Below are 14,690 nucleotides of genomic sequence, written 5' to 3'. Positions count from 1 at the left end.
CCAGCTGTGCACGCCTGAAAGAACGAATTACAGAAGCCTTTCTAGCAAGGGCAAAAATAGATTTCCGACCCGGAATCATCCCATGAATATGAGCCAATATATTGAGACCCCCCAAGGTGAGAAATGGAAAGTCATGCTTCCATCTGGTATGACCTGTGAATCTCTCATTGGTCAACATGATAACATAATGGTGCCGAACTGTTGAAGCACAGCCGTGTGTCTCAAAAAGTCATCTGTGTACTACAAAATGGGTTAACTGTAGTAGATCAAATTCTGCTAACTGATATGTCACAATCAACACAGACCCAGGCAAGCTTTTACTTCATTGGTTTCAGTGAACATAAGCCTACCTAATTATTATGTCAGATTGTGCGCATTTCTCTACATTGGCCCCAACAGAAGTGGGGAATGGCAGAGTGGCAGACACTCTTCTCCCCTTTGCCTGGGCAGCCTCTTTTCCACACGGAACCCTCTCTAGTTAGCTGTTTGGTCCAATTTACCGTATATATTGAGCTTGTGGCAGCCAAGCATCTGGTACTGTTTAGCGAAGCTGGCGTGGCAGCAAAGAAAGCTCAGTTGTTGAGGGAAGTAAGCTGTAGTCCAGCTTCTGAGAGGGAGGGAAAACATCAGTTTGGCTGGGATCAAAATCTCATACAGTGGCAGGTTGATGATTGGGAAATGTTCTAGGACATGGGGAAGATACAAGACAGGAATTCCAGCAGCAAGGAAGCTCAAAATAGTTATAATAGCCAATGGTCTGAGAAAGAGGAAGCTGAAGGGTTCGCGGAGGGCTTGGGGAAAAGGGAGAGAGGGAACTGATATAAGAAAGGAGGCTCTGGGGCACCCGCAGAGCAGTTAAGAAGTGTGGGGTTTAGGCAGAAAGCAAAGTGGCATAGAAGAAGAAGAAGAAGAAGAAGAAGAAGAAGAAGAAGAAGAAGAAGAAGAAGAAGAAGAAGAAGAAGAAGAAGAAGAAGAAGAAGAAGAAGAAGAAGAAGAAGAAGAGGAGGAGGAGGAGGAGGAGGAGGAGGAGGAGGAGGAGGAGGAGGAGGAGGAGGAGGAGGAGGAGGAGGAGTTTGGTTTTGATATCCCGCTTTATCACTACCCGGAGGAGTCTCAAAGCGGCTAACAATCTCCTTTCCCTCCTCCCCCACAACAGACACCCTGTGAGGTGGGTGGGGCTGAGAGACTTCAAAGAAGTGTGACTAGCCCAAGGTCACCCAGCAGCTGCATGTGGAGGAGCAGAGACACGAACCCAGCTTCCCAGATTACGAGTCTACCGCTCTTAACTACTACACCACACTGGCTGGTGATAGGGCATCTAGAAAAAGTAGGCGACGTCCTGGGACACTGACCAAATCCAAATAATGCTCACTAGTGGTTCCTCAACATCCTGGGGAAAAAGTGGCAAGTGGGGTACCACAAGGTTCTGTCCTATTGTTGTTCAATGTCTTTATAAATGAATTGGGGGGGTGCTCAGCAAATTTGCAGATGACACCAAACTGGGAGGGGTAGCCAATGCAGCTGAAAACAGATTCAGGATTCAATATAGATCTTAAAAGATTGGAGAACTGGGCCAAAACTAGCAAAATGAATTTCAATAGGGACAAATGTAAGATTCTACATTTAGGCAAGAAGAACCAGCTGCACCAATATAAGATGGATTGCCAGTAGCAAAATGTGAAAAGGATCTAGTGGTCTTAGTAGACCACAAGCTTCACATGAGTCAGCAGTGTGATGCAGCAGCCCCAAAAGCTAATGCTATCCTAGGCTGCATCAACAGAGGTATGTATATTGTCCTGATCAAAGGAAGTAATAGTACAGTACTGCTTTATTCTGCCTTGGTCAGACCACACCTGAAGTATGGTGTCCAGTTCTGGGCAACACAATTAAAGAAGGATATTGAAAAGCTGGAGTGTGTCTTAAGGCTGGCTGAAAATTTAGGGTGGGGTGTCTACAGTAGAGTACCAAAGGAAGTGTCCAAGCTTATCTGCAATGAAAAAAAGTTTGGAGGCTATGGTACAGAGGAGACTGAGAGGAGGTATAATAGCCATCTTCAAATATCTCAAGGGCTGTCATGTGGAAGATGGAGCAAGCTTGTTTTCTCCTGCTCCACAGGGTAGGACCTGAACCAATAGATTCGAGTTACAAGAAATGAGATTCCTACTAAACATCAGGAATAACTTTCTGATAGTAGGAGGTGTTTGGCAGTGGAACAGTCTCCCTCCGGAGGTGGTGGACTCCCCTTCCTTGGAGGTTTTTAAGCAGAGGTTGGATGGCCATCGGTCATGGATGCTTTAGTTAAGTTTCTTGCATTTCAGGGGTGAAATATACTCGGAGTCAAGAGTGAATTTCATGCTCTTTATTCAGCTCATAGTCATCAAGGAGGAGAAGAGAAGACGAATGGCTCTTTTCCCAAAACCATCTGCTTATATACATTATTTACACAATGGGCCTTGCGTGATTGGCTACTTCAGGGCTACACCTGTGGGCCAATTATATTGTGGATTGACTTTTGCCTGCAGCCTGATTGGCTGCTCCTACAGGCCAATCAGGTAGCAGATTCACTTCTGCCAGCCGCCTGATTGGCTGCTCCAGCAGGCCAATCAGGTTGCGGATTCACTTCCACCTGGAGTTGGATTGGGTAGCTCCCGCTGATTCTGAATCCTATTGTTCTAGGATTCAGCTCAGTACATAACACCCCTCCCCTCTAAGTTCCAGTCCTGCCCGGGAAGTTGCATTCGTAGTCCCCAAGGTCTGCTGGCCGCCTCCGTGTGCGTTGTGGCCTGGGGTGTTCCTTGGTCAGGGGTTCTGGTTCTGGCTCGTGTTCCGAGGCTGCTGGCTGTGCCGGGGCTGTCTGGTCTGGCGCCACTGAACCACTAGGTTGTAGCTCTGGTTCCGGTGTCCTTCCAGCCTCGGGGCGCCCCTCTGTGCCTACTGCTTCTGCTTCCTCTGCCCACCCCTCTCGCTCTACAGGCCTCACTGCCCTGCTGTCCCCTTGGGACCCCTCTGTCCCGCTCTCCTCCCGGGTTCCTCCTGGGAATCGTCGCCGTATCTGGTCGCAGTGGCGGCGCCAACATTGCCCCCCTTCCGTTAGTACCTCGTACGACACGGGACCGGTCACCTTGGTGACTGTGGCGGGTACCCATGCTGGGCCTGCCCCAAAATTCTTTGCATACACTGGGTCCTGGGCCACAAATGTCCGGGGGTTCCTGCCTTTCCCCACCACTACCTCATCCTGAGCTCTGTCGGGGTGAAGTCGGTCCAGTCTAGTTGCAAGGCGCCGGCCCATTAGTAATTCAGCTGGGCTCCGGCCCGTCGTTGTGCTTGGGGTGCTGTGCTGTGCTAGAAGAAATGCAGCAAGGCGGTATTCCCAGTCCCCTTGTGTCATGCGGCGGAGGCTGTCCTTGGTGGTCCGCACCATGCGCTCCTCTTGGCCATTGGTGGCAGGGTGGAATGGTGCTGAGCGGATGTGGCGGATGGCGTTCTGCGCTGTGAAGGTCTGGAACTCCTCTGACGTGAATGCGGTTCCATTGTCCGAGACGAGGGTGTCAGGGAGCCCGTGGGTCGTAAACAGCTTACGTAGTACCCGGATGGCTGCCGCCGTAGAAGTGGATGGTACCAGTGCGACCTCCAGCCATTTGGTGTAGGAATCCACCACTATGAAGAATGTTTTTCCCTGGAAGGGGCCAGCGAAGTCCACGTGCAAGCGTGACCATGGATGTCGGGCGGACTCCCAGGGCTGGACTGGGGCCCTTGGGGGATCCGGGCGGGATTCTTGGCAGGTCTGGCAGTGTTGGACCCAGGCCTCTATCTCTCTGTCAATCCCCGGCCACCACACATAACTCCTGGCAAGGGCCTTCATCCTCACTACCCCTGGGTGTGTCTCGTGTAGGGCTGTGAGGACCCTTTTGCGGAGGGGCTGGGGAACAACAACCCTGCTTCCCCATAACAGGCACCCCTTGTGGGCCGACAGTTCATGTTTGCAGTTTGTGTAGCCAGCGAATTCTGGCCCGGGGCTGCTGCTGGGCCATCCTCGCCACACCCAGTCCAGGACCCGGGAGATGACCCTATCTTTTGTGGAATGGTGCGCAACTTCTTGTGCCTGAATGGGTCGGTCGGGAAGCAGCTCCAGGGTCATAACCTCTTGCGCAGGCGCTGGGTCGGGGCCTGTTTCTGGTAGTGGTAGCCTGCTGAGGGCGTCTGCGTGGCCCATCGCCTTCCCAGGGCGGTGGATTAGTGCATACTGGTAGCCGGCAAGGAAAATTGACCACCTGAGGACACGTGGAGACAACACTTGGGGGGTCTGCTTCTCAGGGGCAAACAGGCCAAGCAACGGCTTGTGGTCAGTCACTATGGTAAAGGGCCGCCCGTACAAGAAATCATGGAATTTTTTTACGCCCTTCACGATTGCCAGACCCTCCTTGTCAATCTGTGAGTAGTTTCGTTCGGCTGCAGCAAGCGTCTGGGAGAAGTATGCCACCGGCACCTCTCTTCCATCCGGGAGTTGGTGTCCCAGGACAGCGCCGATGCCATAGGGAGAGGCGTCGCATGCCAGCACCACTGGCAGCCTCTCGTCGAAGTGTGCTGAGACCGAGTTCGAGACGAGCAAGTCCTTGACTGCCTGGAATGCGGCCCTTTGTCGCTGGCCCCACACCCAAGGGGCCCTTTTATCTAGGAGTCTGTGTAGGGGCTCCGCTACCGCTGCCTTATGGGGAAGGAAGGCATGGTAAAAGTTCAATAGTCCCAAGAATGACTGAAGTTCGGGCTTGCTCTTGGGCGCTGGGGCCTCACAAATGGCCCGTACCTTGTCACCGGTTGGATGGACCCCTTCTGCGTCCACCTTAAATCCCAGAAAGTCCACCTGCGGCACTCCCAGTAAACACTTTTCCCGCTTCACCTTGAGGCCCGCCGTCTGGAAACGGTGCAGGACGGAGCGGAGGCGGTCCTCAAATTCCTCTGGTGTGGGCCCGGCGATCAGTACATCATCGAAGAAGGGGGTGACACCAGGAATCCCTTTAAGGAGAGAGTCCATTAGATTCTGGAATATGCCTGGTGCCACGCTAACGCCAAATTGCAGCCGCTTTACTCTGAATGCCCCTCTGTGCGTCACAATCGTCTGAGCCTCTGCTGTGGCTTCGTCCACAGGCAACTGTTGATACGCTTGGGCCAAGTCCAGTTTGCCAAAGATTTTTGACCCAGCCAGGGTGGCGAGGACATGGCTGACCACTGGCACTGGGTATGCATGGGCCGTGAGAGCCTTGTTTATGGTGCATTTGTAGTCTGCACAGATGCGGACCGAACCGTTAGGCTTGACGGGTGTGACAATTGGAGTTTCCCAGGGGGCGTTGGGCACCGGCTCCAGCACTCCTTGCTCCACGAGCCGGTCCAATTCCTCGTCTATGCGGGGTTTCAGGGCAAACGGGACCTGGCGGGCCTTGTGCCTGATGGGTCGTACAGCGGGGTCTAGCTGTAGGGCAATTGGGGGTCCTGTATATCGTCCCAATGCCCCATCGAAAACCCCTGGAAACTCTTTGCATATGGCGTCCACGTCCACTTGTAAGCTAGTGCGGTTCACCCCGGTAACGGCTAGCCCCAGAGGTCCAAACCATGCCAGTCCCAGTAAGCTAACGTAGGGGCCCTTAACTACCAGCAAGTCCAATTGTTGCTTTCGCCCTCGATATTGCACCCTGAAGGTCCCCACCCCCATAGTAGGGACCTTACGTTTCTGGAAGTCCCGGAGGGTGAATGGGGCTGGCCTTAGTTTGGGACCCCCATTTGGGCACAGTTCCCTTAATGTTCGGGCCGAGATTATGGATAGAGTTGAACCCATGTCCAGCTCCATGCGGCATGGGGCTCCCTCTATCTGTACCTCTATATAAATTTTCTCTGTGCTGGGATGGGGCAACTGGAATACCTGGTAGTCCGTGATCTCCGTCGAGTTGCCTTGGTGCATGGTGCCGTGTGACCTGGGGCTCCTGGGTCGGTCATCTGATGCTTGTCGACGGGTGAGTCGAGCCCGACACACCCGGGCGATGTGTCCCAATTTTCTGCACTGCCTGCACTCTGCGTTACGGAAACGACAGGTCCTCCTCTCGTGGTTCTCCCCGCAGCTTGCACAGTTCCCTCCTTCTCGTCGAGGCTGCTGTGGTGTGTGTGCTGCTTGAGTGCGCCGCTGTACTCGGTGTACTTCCTCCCTGTCAGATTCGGATTCTTCGGTGAGGTCTTCTTGGTAGACCCTCGGTTGGGATGGCGGGGCCAGTCGTGCCTCTTGCGTTGACCTCTCGGCGGCTTCGGTTGCCAGGGCTTCCTCCAGAGCAATCTGGAACGTGAGGTCTTTTTTGGCGTAGAGGCGTCGTTGCAACATCTCGTCCCTCAGGCCACCGACGAGGCGGTCACGAAGCATGTTCTCCAATTCTGAGAAGTTGCATAACCGGGCGGCTTGGCGGAGGGAGGTCACAAACCCAGTTATGGTTTCCCCCGGGGCTTGCCGTTTTGCGTAGAAGGCATTTCGGCAAGCTACCACCGAGGGCTGTGGTGAGAAGTGCTCCTTCAGCCGTTCCATTATTGTTTTGTAAGAGACGGTAGCGACATCTCTAGGTGCAAGGAGAGCCCGGGCGATTTCAAACGTCTCCTCTCCACAGACGCTGAAGAATGTCGCCCTCTTCATGACATCGTTGGTGACTTCTTTCGCTTGCAGGAGGAAGTTGAAACGGGCGGCGTACCCTTCCCAGTCTCCTGATGCTGGTTTGAATGGCGAGAAGCTGCTGTCGGTTGCCATTCTGGGTTCCTTGGGTCCTGGAGCTGAAGCCTGGATGCACGGTGCGATGCAGCGGTGCAGCAGGTGGCGGTGCTGCGGTGCAGTGCGTGGTGGCGGTCAGCTCAGCAGGATCCCACCTTCGTCGCCAGTGAAATATACTCGGAGTCAAGAGTGAATTTCATGCTCTTTATTCAGCTCATAGTCATCAAGGAGGAGAAGAGAAGACGAATGGCTCTTTTCCCAAAACCATCTGCTTATATACATTATTTACACAATGGGCCTTGCGTGATTGGCTACTTCAGGGCTACACCTGTGGGCCAATTATATTGTGGATTGACTTTTGCCTGCAGCCTGATTGGCTGCTCCTACAGGCCAATCAGGTAGCAGATTCACTTCTGCCAGCCGCCTGATTGGCTGCTCCAGCAGGCCAATCAGGTTGCGGATTCACTTCCACCTGGAGTTGGATTGGGTAGCTCCCGCTGATTCTGAATCCTATTGTTCTAGGATGGGGTTGGACTTGATGACCCTTGGGGGGGAGGACCCTTCCAACTCCACAGTTCTGTAATTCTAAGAGGAGACCATGCTATTTTGGAGGTTGCTAGCAAGAGGCAGCCCTGGGGAGGCACAAGTGTGTGCCTGTTTCTTTGGCAGGAACTGATAACTGCAAGTCTTGTGTATAATTTATCCAGGCGCTTGCTTGCTTGCTTGCTTCCACCAGCTCAGCATGTATGTTTATCAACAGCCATTACAGACACATTACAAATTTCTGGTACTCCCTCCTTGTAGTGAACTGGACCCTGCAAAACGAGTGCAAAGCAATAGGTGAGGCTTTAACACTAAGGAGTAAGGAGGTTAGCTTTGCTTGTCAAATTCTCTTGTGGAAATTATCCGTGTGGTAGCACCAGCTTGTTGGGGTTATGTTCTACGTCCCTGCCTCTTACTGATTTCTCTCTCTGGCGTTTGTGGTCCCTTGACAAGCCTAGTGCCGTGTCCCTTCCAAAGGGACTAAAGCAAAGCTGCCAGCAGTATCCCTGTGAATGGAGATGATCTCATCTCCCAGACGTGCAGAGCTAGGATTATATGAGAACAGAAAATATTTACTGCTGCACCACCCGGGTCCCATATATATATATATATATATATATATATATATATATATATATATATATAATGTATGTGTGTGTGGGAGGGGGAATTAAGTCCATGCTAAGCATTTAGGGTAGAATTTCCATGCATTGATCACTCACCATTTAGGGATCCCACACATCAACCAACCATTGTCATCCTATTATTTTTCCTGCGGTCTTTCCATGGGCTCCTGTAGATTCCTTGTTTATTGAGCATTCATTCTGATTTGCTTGCAGACGAATCATCCTGATGTCATCCCGTGCAGTAGGTATATATCTTCCTCTTCATGGGTCATTTATCCCACACATTTTTACTGCGTTTCCCCATCATGTTCCTAATCACAAAAGGTCTGGGTTTTTTTTCCCCTTTAAAAGTTGATTTGTTACAGCAAAGCAACAGAAGGCTCTAATCTGCTTTAATTGCATGAACCTAAATTTCTGGATCCAATTGAATCCCTCCAGCAAAATACTGACAGTGCGGAGACGGCAAAAAAAAAAAAGTCTGACTTTCCTCCTAGCACAATTTCCACAGGTGTAGATATGATACTTCCATGTTTTTTTAAAAAAGGGCAGGGTTTGGACTTCCAGACTGCCAAACTTTTGCATGGATCTCTTGCCCAGTCAAGTCAGCGTATGACTGTTTACCTTCCTAACCCATCGCAAAGAATGTGATAAATAGCAATGGCGCCATAGCACTCTTGGGCAACAAAATAACTTAATTTTTAAAAAAGTAAGGCTTTTTTACTATAAAAAGGTGACCAAAAACTAAAGAGGAAACGCAAGATAACAACTTCTACACAAATTCTGTGAAAATAAGCCAGGACGATTGTTCAATATGCACTTCATCAAGAAGCAGTTGCGGTCAGGGGCATAATGAGCAAATCAACCTATCACATATCGTTGCAACCTTTGCAGTGGGCACAGTTTTATGATCCAGGTTTTTTTCTTTTGATTGAACTTTTAATTAGTGCTGTGCTAAAACACTTTTCTGGCTTGCCTCATCTAGTTATGGACCATCAACCAGGTTGCTGAAATGCTGCTGACCAGAATAGACACCAAATACTTCTTTCATAAAGCTGTTTTGCAAAAAATAATAATACTGTGTTCATATGGGTTTTAACTGGCATTTAGCAGGAATTAAGCTGTTCCCTTGTTTTAAATGGCATTGGGTTGGGTTGCTAATCTACCCCTCTGTTTGATATATTTCAGTGTTATGGTTGATAAGCTTTATTATGTAATGATGGTTTTTGCAATATATTTTGCATGTCACTTGATTCACAATTGTATTTTAATGTCTTACAGAAGCTGCCTTGTGAAGCATCCGATAAATATTGTAGGTCTTCATTTATATATTTTCTGTATTCAGGGTTGCTGTTCTCAACATATTGAAACAATCTGTGACATGTAAGATGATAGAAACATAATCTAAAACACAATAATGCATCTATATAAAAAAGGGGAAAGGTTCATCACCTTATCCACTATTTAGCAACAGCAACATGGTTTTATCCACAAGTTGTCACCTGGACCTAAAAAAGTGCACCTAAATAAAGTTTATGTGTCTGCGGGCTTTACTTATTTCCACCAATGTTGGATGTTATTCTGGGGCAGCTGATGGGCAGGAGGTGGGGACTGTGACCACAGTGGGAGGCCTGGGAAGAGTGCAGTGGAGGCCATGGGTTGACTGTTCTGATCAGTCCATAACAGATACCAGCAATGCAGCACCACGGAGAGCTCCTAGTGAGCCACTTACTCCAGGGGGGACAGGAGCCTTATGATCCCCTCTACCCTTCCCATGCTCCTCCTTCTTGGCTGGAGAATATGAATTCTTAATGGACCATCCATCTGCCCTGAAGCAAACACTTTCCTACCTATGGCCTCCCACCTGACATGTTCCTTGCAATGCTTGGGCAGGCATAGTAGTGCGAGAGATACCTGACCCCTCAAGGGAATAAGGGCCTGGGAGGAAGGTGTTCACAAAGGTCCTGGTTCGGGTTCCACAAGTCCGTGAACCATCAGCCTGAGGTTCAGAATCAGGAACATCAGAAAGCCAGTATGGTATAGCAGTTAGAGTGCTGGACTAGGGACCTGGGAGACCAGTGTCCAAATCCCACCCCCTGCCATGAAGCTCTTTGGGTGACCTTGGGCCAGTGGTGGACCTACCTTTGCGGGGGGGGGGGTCAGGTTGGGACCTGAAGCTTGAACTGATATGGGGGGGGGGCTTTGCAACCAGCAAAGAGGTCTGGGCAACCACTGTTGTCTTCTTCAATGGGTTTGTTCCATGACAGATCACCACAATTATTATTTTTAAAAAATTAGCTACTGCATCTCAGATTTTGATTAAAATTGCTGTACTTGATTATATCACATGTCAAAGGCACTAGTGTGGATTTAAAAATTCCTGTGCATTATAGTTTGAGTTATAGCTCAGTTGGTAGAGCATGAGACTCTTTAATCTCAGGGTCATGGGTTCAAGCACCATGTGGGAAGAAATATTGGACTGGGTGGTCCTTGTGGTCCCTTCTGACTATTCTATGATTCTATGGGGGAATGAAAATTAGGCAAATGTTATATGCATGCACAGTGCACTTTTTAAAGCTTCTGCTTCAAGACCTCCAGCAAGGGAGAACCCACCACCCTTCTGAGTGTCTGATTCCATTCCCAGGTTCCTCTTCTCATCAAGAAGTTTCTCTGAACCTTCAGCCAAACTCTGGCCTCTTGTAACTTAAGCCTATTAGAGAAAGTCCTATTAGGGATAGTTCCCCTCCAAGGAAGTAGAAAACAAATATTTGCCTTCTTCTGTGTGGCAACCCTTTGGGGACTCGAAGAGTCCTCTTATGCCCCTCTTCAATCATCTCTCCTGAAGACTAAGCAACCCCAGCTCCTTCCATGGTTCCTCAGAGGACTCAGAAGCTATGGTGCAACCTAAAATAACATTTGGCTTGTTTGCTGGTCAGCTTCTCCTGAATAGCTTGCTATTTCTTCCCAGCGAATCTGTTCCTAGAAGGAGGGTAAGTCTCCATCTTCTCTGCACAACTCCTGGGCTCTCTCATTAGCTATTTACAGTAGAGCTTGGAAAACATTCCAGCTTGTCAGTCTAATTCCCAGTGACCTCATTTCAGGATGCCTCCCTCTGCAACCAAGTTTCTGATTAGTTAGGGTTTGTTTCCACACTTCCTTGCATTACATGCCCCATACCTCATTTCACTCGGAAGACCTCCTGTCTTTTCTGCTCCAGTCGCTCTTCAAGTGTTTTTGTTCATTGCTATGTCCCTTGAACATTGAAAGGCAAACAGAAGTCATGGCTACCTGTTGGTCAAGGGCTACCTCACAGAGATAAGTGGATTCAGAATCTTTAACCTCTCTGAATTGTTAGCGAGTTTGGCTGCTAAAGTCCACCTGAGCAAGGCCCTGATTCTTACCTGCTACGTGCATGTAATTTGCTGGTTATATTTGTTCGCCCAGGACCCTTTGCAACATTCACCAAGGCAAGCATCTGCAAAAGGCCACATTTTGCTGTCAAACGCTAGTTGCATGCCCATTATAAAAGGAACAAAACTGGGAATGAGTTAGGGTGGGAGTTGGGGAGTGGGGCCTGGCTGGAAATTAAAAACAGCAGCGATGGCAAAAATGAAGCAAGCCTCAACTCTCTAGTTAGTTCAAAATGAAGGAAGGACACCATTAAATTATGACGTGCAATGCAACTTCAGGCTGACCAATAAAGTCAGAGAGGTTTTATCGTAAGCTTTAATTCACGTTGCGTTAAACCAGGCATCCCCAAACTTTGGCCCTCCAGATGTTTTGTACTACAATTCCCATCATCCCTGACCACTGGTCCTGTTAGCGAGGGATCATGGAAGTTGTAGGCCAAAACATCTGGAGGGCCGCAGTTTGGGGGTGCCTGCGTTAAACAAACCAACAATGGTGGGTGAGCATTTCAAATTACAAAGAGAAAAAGGAATGGATCCATGACAGATTTATTTAGTTTTCAGTCTCATCACTTGAGAGAAGAAAACCCCATTAAGTTCAATGGAGCATACTCCTAAATAGGTGTGCATTGCATGTGTAGCTGAAAAGATATAGAAAACATATTAAACATGGGACTTATGACTAAGTAAACGTGCTTAGGATTCTGCTGCTACAGAAATAACTTTGCTCATCCTGTGGCTCTTTTGCTGAGAAATAAGTGATGGTCCAATTGCGTAAGGGTTATTGCATTAAATTTCCCCTCCTATTTTTGGTAAGAAATTCCAACTACCTTTTCAAACAGTCAAGCAAACCATTTTGTGACAATATGGATTGAAAGATTCTTAGGTAGTCTCAAGATGAAGGATATATAGCTTATCTCAACAGAGCTCTGAGGAGAAGGGAGAGTTGACTCCCTGAATTACAAGCTCAAAAGGCATTTCCAGGCCAAACATTTAAAAAGTTGTTGCAGATACAATACAGAATGGCAATGCCCATTGTGAAATCCCTCCGATCCCATGCATGCCTACACTGAAATAATGAAACTTCCAAGTAAAAGCGTTAGGATTGTAAGCAACTTGACTTGGCAGCAAAATTCCAATTTGGAGTCGCAGCTCCACAAATTCATTTCCTGGCTCATGGCACCTGCGTTTGTGGTTTTGAGTCCATTTTGCTTTTTCTGCTTCGGTGACCTCCTGGTTCTTGATTTCAATTGGCGATGTCAGCTGAGGACTGTGAATACTTGAAACCAATTTACCTTACTGTAAAAGAAGAAGAGAGGAGAGCTCTTCTGGTTGTGCTCTTTCTTCCTGTATTTGCAATGCCATTAACCAGAACTAAGCAGGGCAGAATACTGTAATGATTTCACTGATTACATGCCTTGGTTTGTTTGTTTTTTTATAAATCCAGTGTTATGCCTGACCAGGGAGCATTTTGACCGTGGCCTCATAGCGCTGATTCAAGTCCAATGCACCCCCCACCATGAGCGAAAATTATTCTGTTGCCCTTCTCTCTTTGACTCTCCTGCCCCACTGCTGTGCTCCCCTCGCCAATCCAGTATTTGTGCCCGTTGCTTACAGTTCAGCCCCCATGTGAACCTCTTACATGAATTGTAATTCATGATTTATTTATACCGACCCACTTTTTCTCATTTATGAAAAGGTATTTATGCTAGGGGCTTTAATCCGGCTGTTATCTTCTCAAGAATCCAAGATCCCTCTTAGGTTTGTACCAGCCACAAATTTGATCAGCCCAATCTCCAGTCTACATTCCTTGACACTAATGAATGAGGATATTGAACAGCAGTGGACCAGTAAATGAACTTCTGCGGAAACCTGGTGCAGGAACCAACCTCCAGCTGGGCTCGTTTTGCTGTTGGTTGCTGAGGAGCAGGAGCAAAGCAGCAATGGTGATGCTGAGTCATCCTTGAGTCATCAGCTCCTAAAAGCACAGGTCAACCAAAGGACAGAGACTTAACAGCACTGCAAAGTTGGGCAGAGTGTTCGGTACATTTCAACAGCTGGAGATTTTGTGGTATATACTAGCCCTATCCAAGTCTGTATTTCTGTTAGGGAAGAAATAAGTAATGTGCCTGTAGCAGCTAACATGGGAACAATATGGAGCTGTTGCTACCCATTCACAAATCAGTTCTACCCATTCACAAATCAGTTGCTACCCATTCACAAATCAGTTCTATCATGCAGCACATAGTTAAGCCATGGAAGTTTCTCAGGTAGGAGGCAGTGATGACCACCAACTTGGATCGCTCAGTCGGTAGAGCATGAGACTCTTAATCTCAGGGTTGTGTGTTCGAGCCCCGTGTTGGGCAAAATATTCCTGCAGGGGCTTCCCTCAGGGTCCTTTCCAACTCTACAGATCTAAGAAGATTGCACAAATAATTCAGAACAAATGTTCAATAAGGACCAGGCATAGTCTAAGCTTCGGGCAAGCAGTTCAAGACAAATCTCGCTCAATAGGTTGCCTGGAGAAGCCCACAGCAGCCTACAATCAATTTGTAACAATTATACCGATAATTGCAGGGAATTCCTTGCTTTGTCAAAATGATGGACTCAAAACAGGCCTCATAATGAGACTCCAGTGGTGCTTTCCGGCATCCATTTGAATACCTCCAAAAAAAAATGTTCCGGGCTACAGATGGCCATCGACATCTTCCATTTGACAACGAACGTACCATGTGCATATGTGCTGCTGATGTGGCGAAACCTTCTTTACCGCTTGGCAGGATGATAGAGATGACTAAGCGCCCCAGGGAGGGAGCAAACACCCCAAGGTCATTAGGTCACTTCAGTTCCGTCCTGCCAAATAGGAAAGCACAGCGCCAAACAGATGACCAAGCTGCTACCCCAAGGAGAGGGAGTTCCCTCTTGCATCTTTGCTGTGCTGGGTGATGGGCTGGATATAGGCCAGTAAACTGGGGGGGGGGCCCTCATAAAATACAGAGGTTTTATGTGTCCCAGGTCCTCATGTCTGAGAGGTAGGGAGATGGCCTGCTACGGACAGGATTGCTATCCACTGGAAGCAGCAGCTCTGCAGTGTTGGAGTGCAACTATCACTGACCGGAGGTTCAATTGACTTGCAATGCCTTTTTTCAGTTACAGCTGGTTCTCCAGCTACAGCCCCTGTTGGACGGAAGTGACTTGGCCCCTGTGCTCCATGCTCTGGTAGCTTCCAGGTTAGGTTTTTATAATGTGTTCTACAGGAGGTTGCCCTTGAAGATGACTCACTTGGTCCAAAATGCAGCAGCTAGATTAATGGCTGGGGTTCTTTTCAGATCTCATGTAACTCCTGTTTTAAAGCAGGTTGCCAGTTTATTTCCCGGC

This window comes from Zootoca vivipara, chromosome 5 (genome assembly GCF_963506605.1).
Source record: "Zootoca vivipara chromosome 5, rZooViv1.1, whole genome shotgun sequence".
Taxonomy (NCBI): domain Eukaryota; kingdom Metazoa; phylum Chordata; class Lepidosauria; order Squamata; family Lacertidae; genus Zootoca; species Zootoca vivipara.
Note: the sequence above shows the minus strand (reverse complement) of the source record.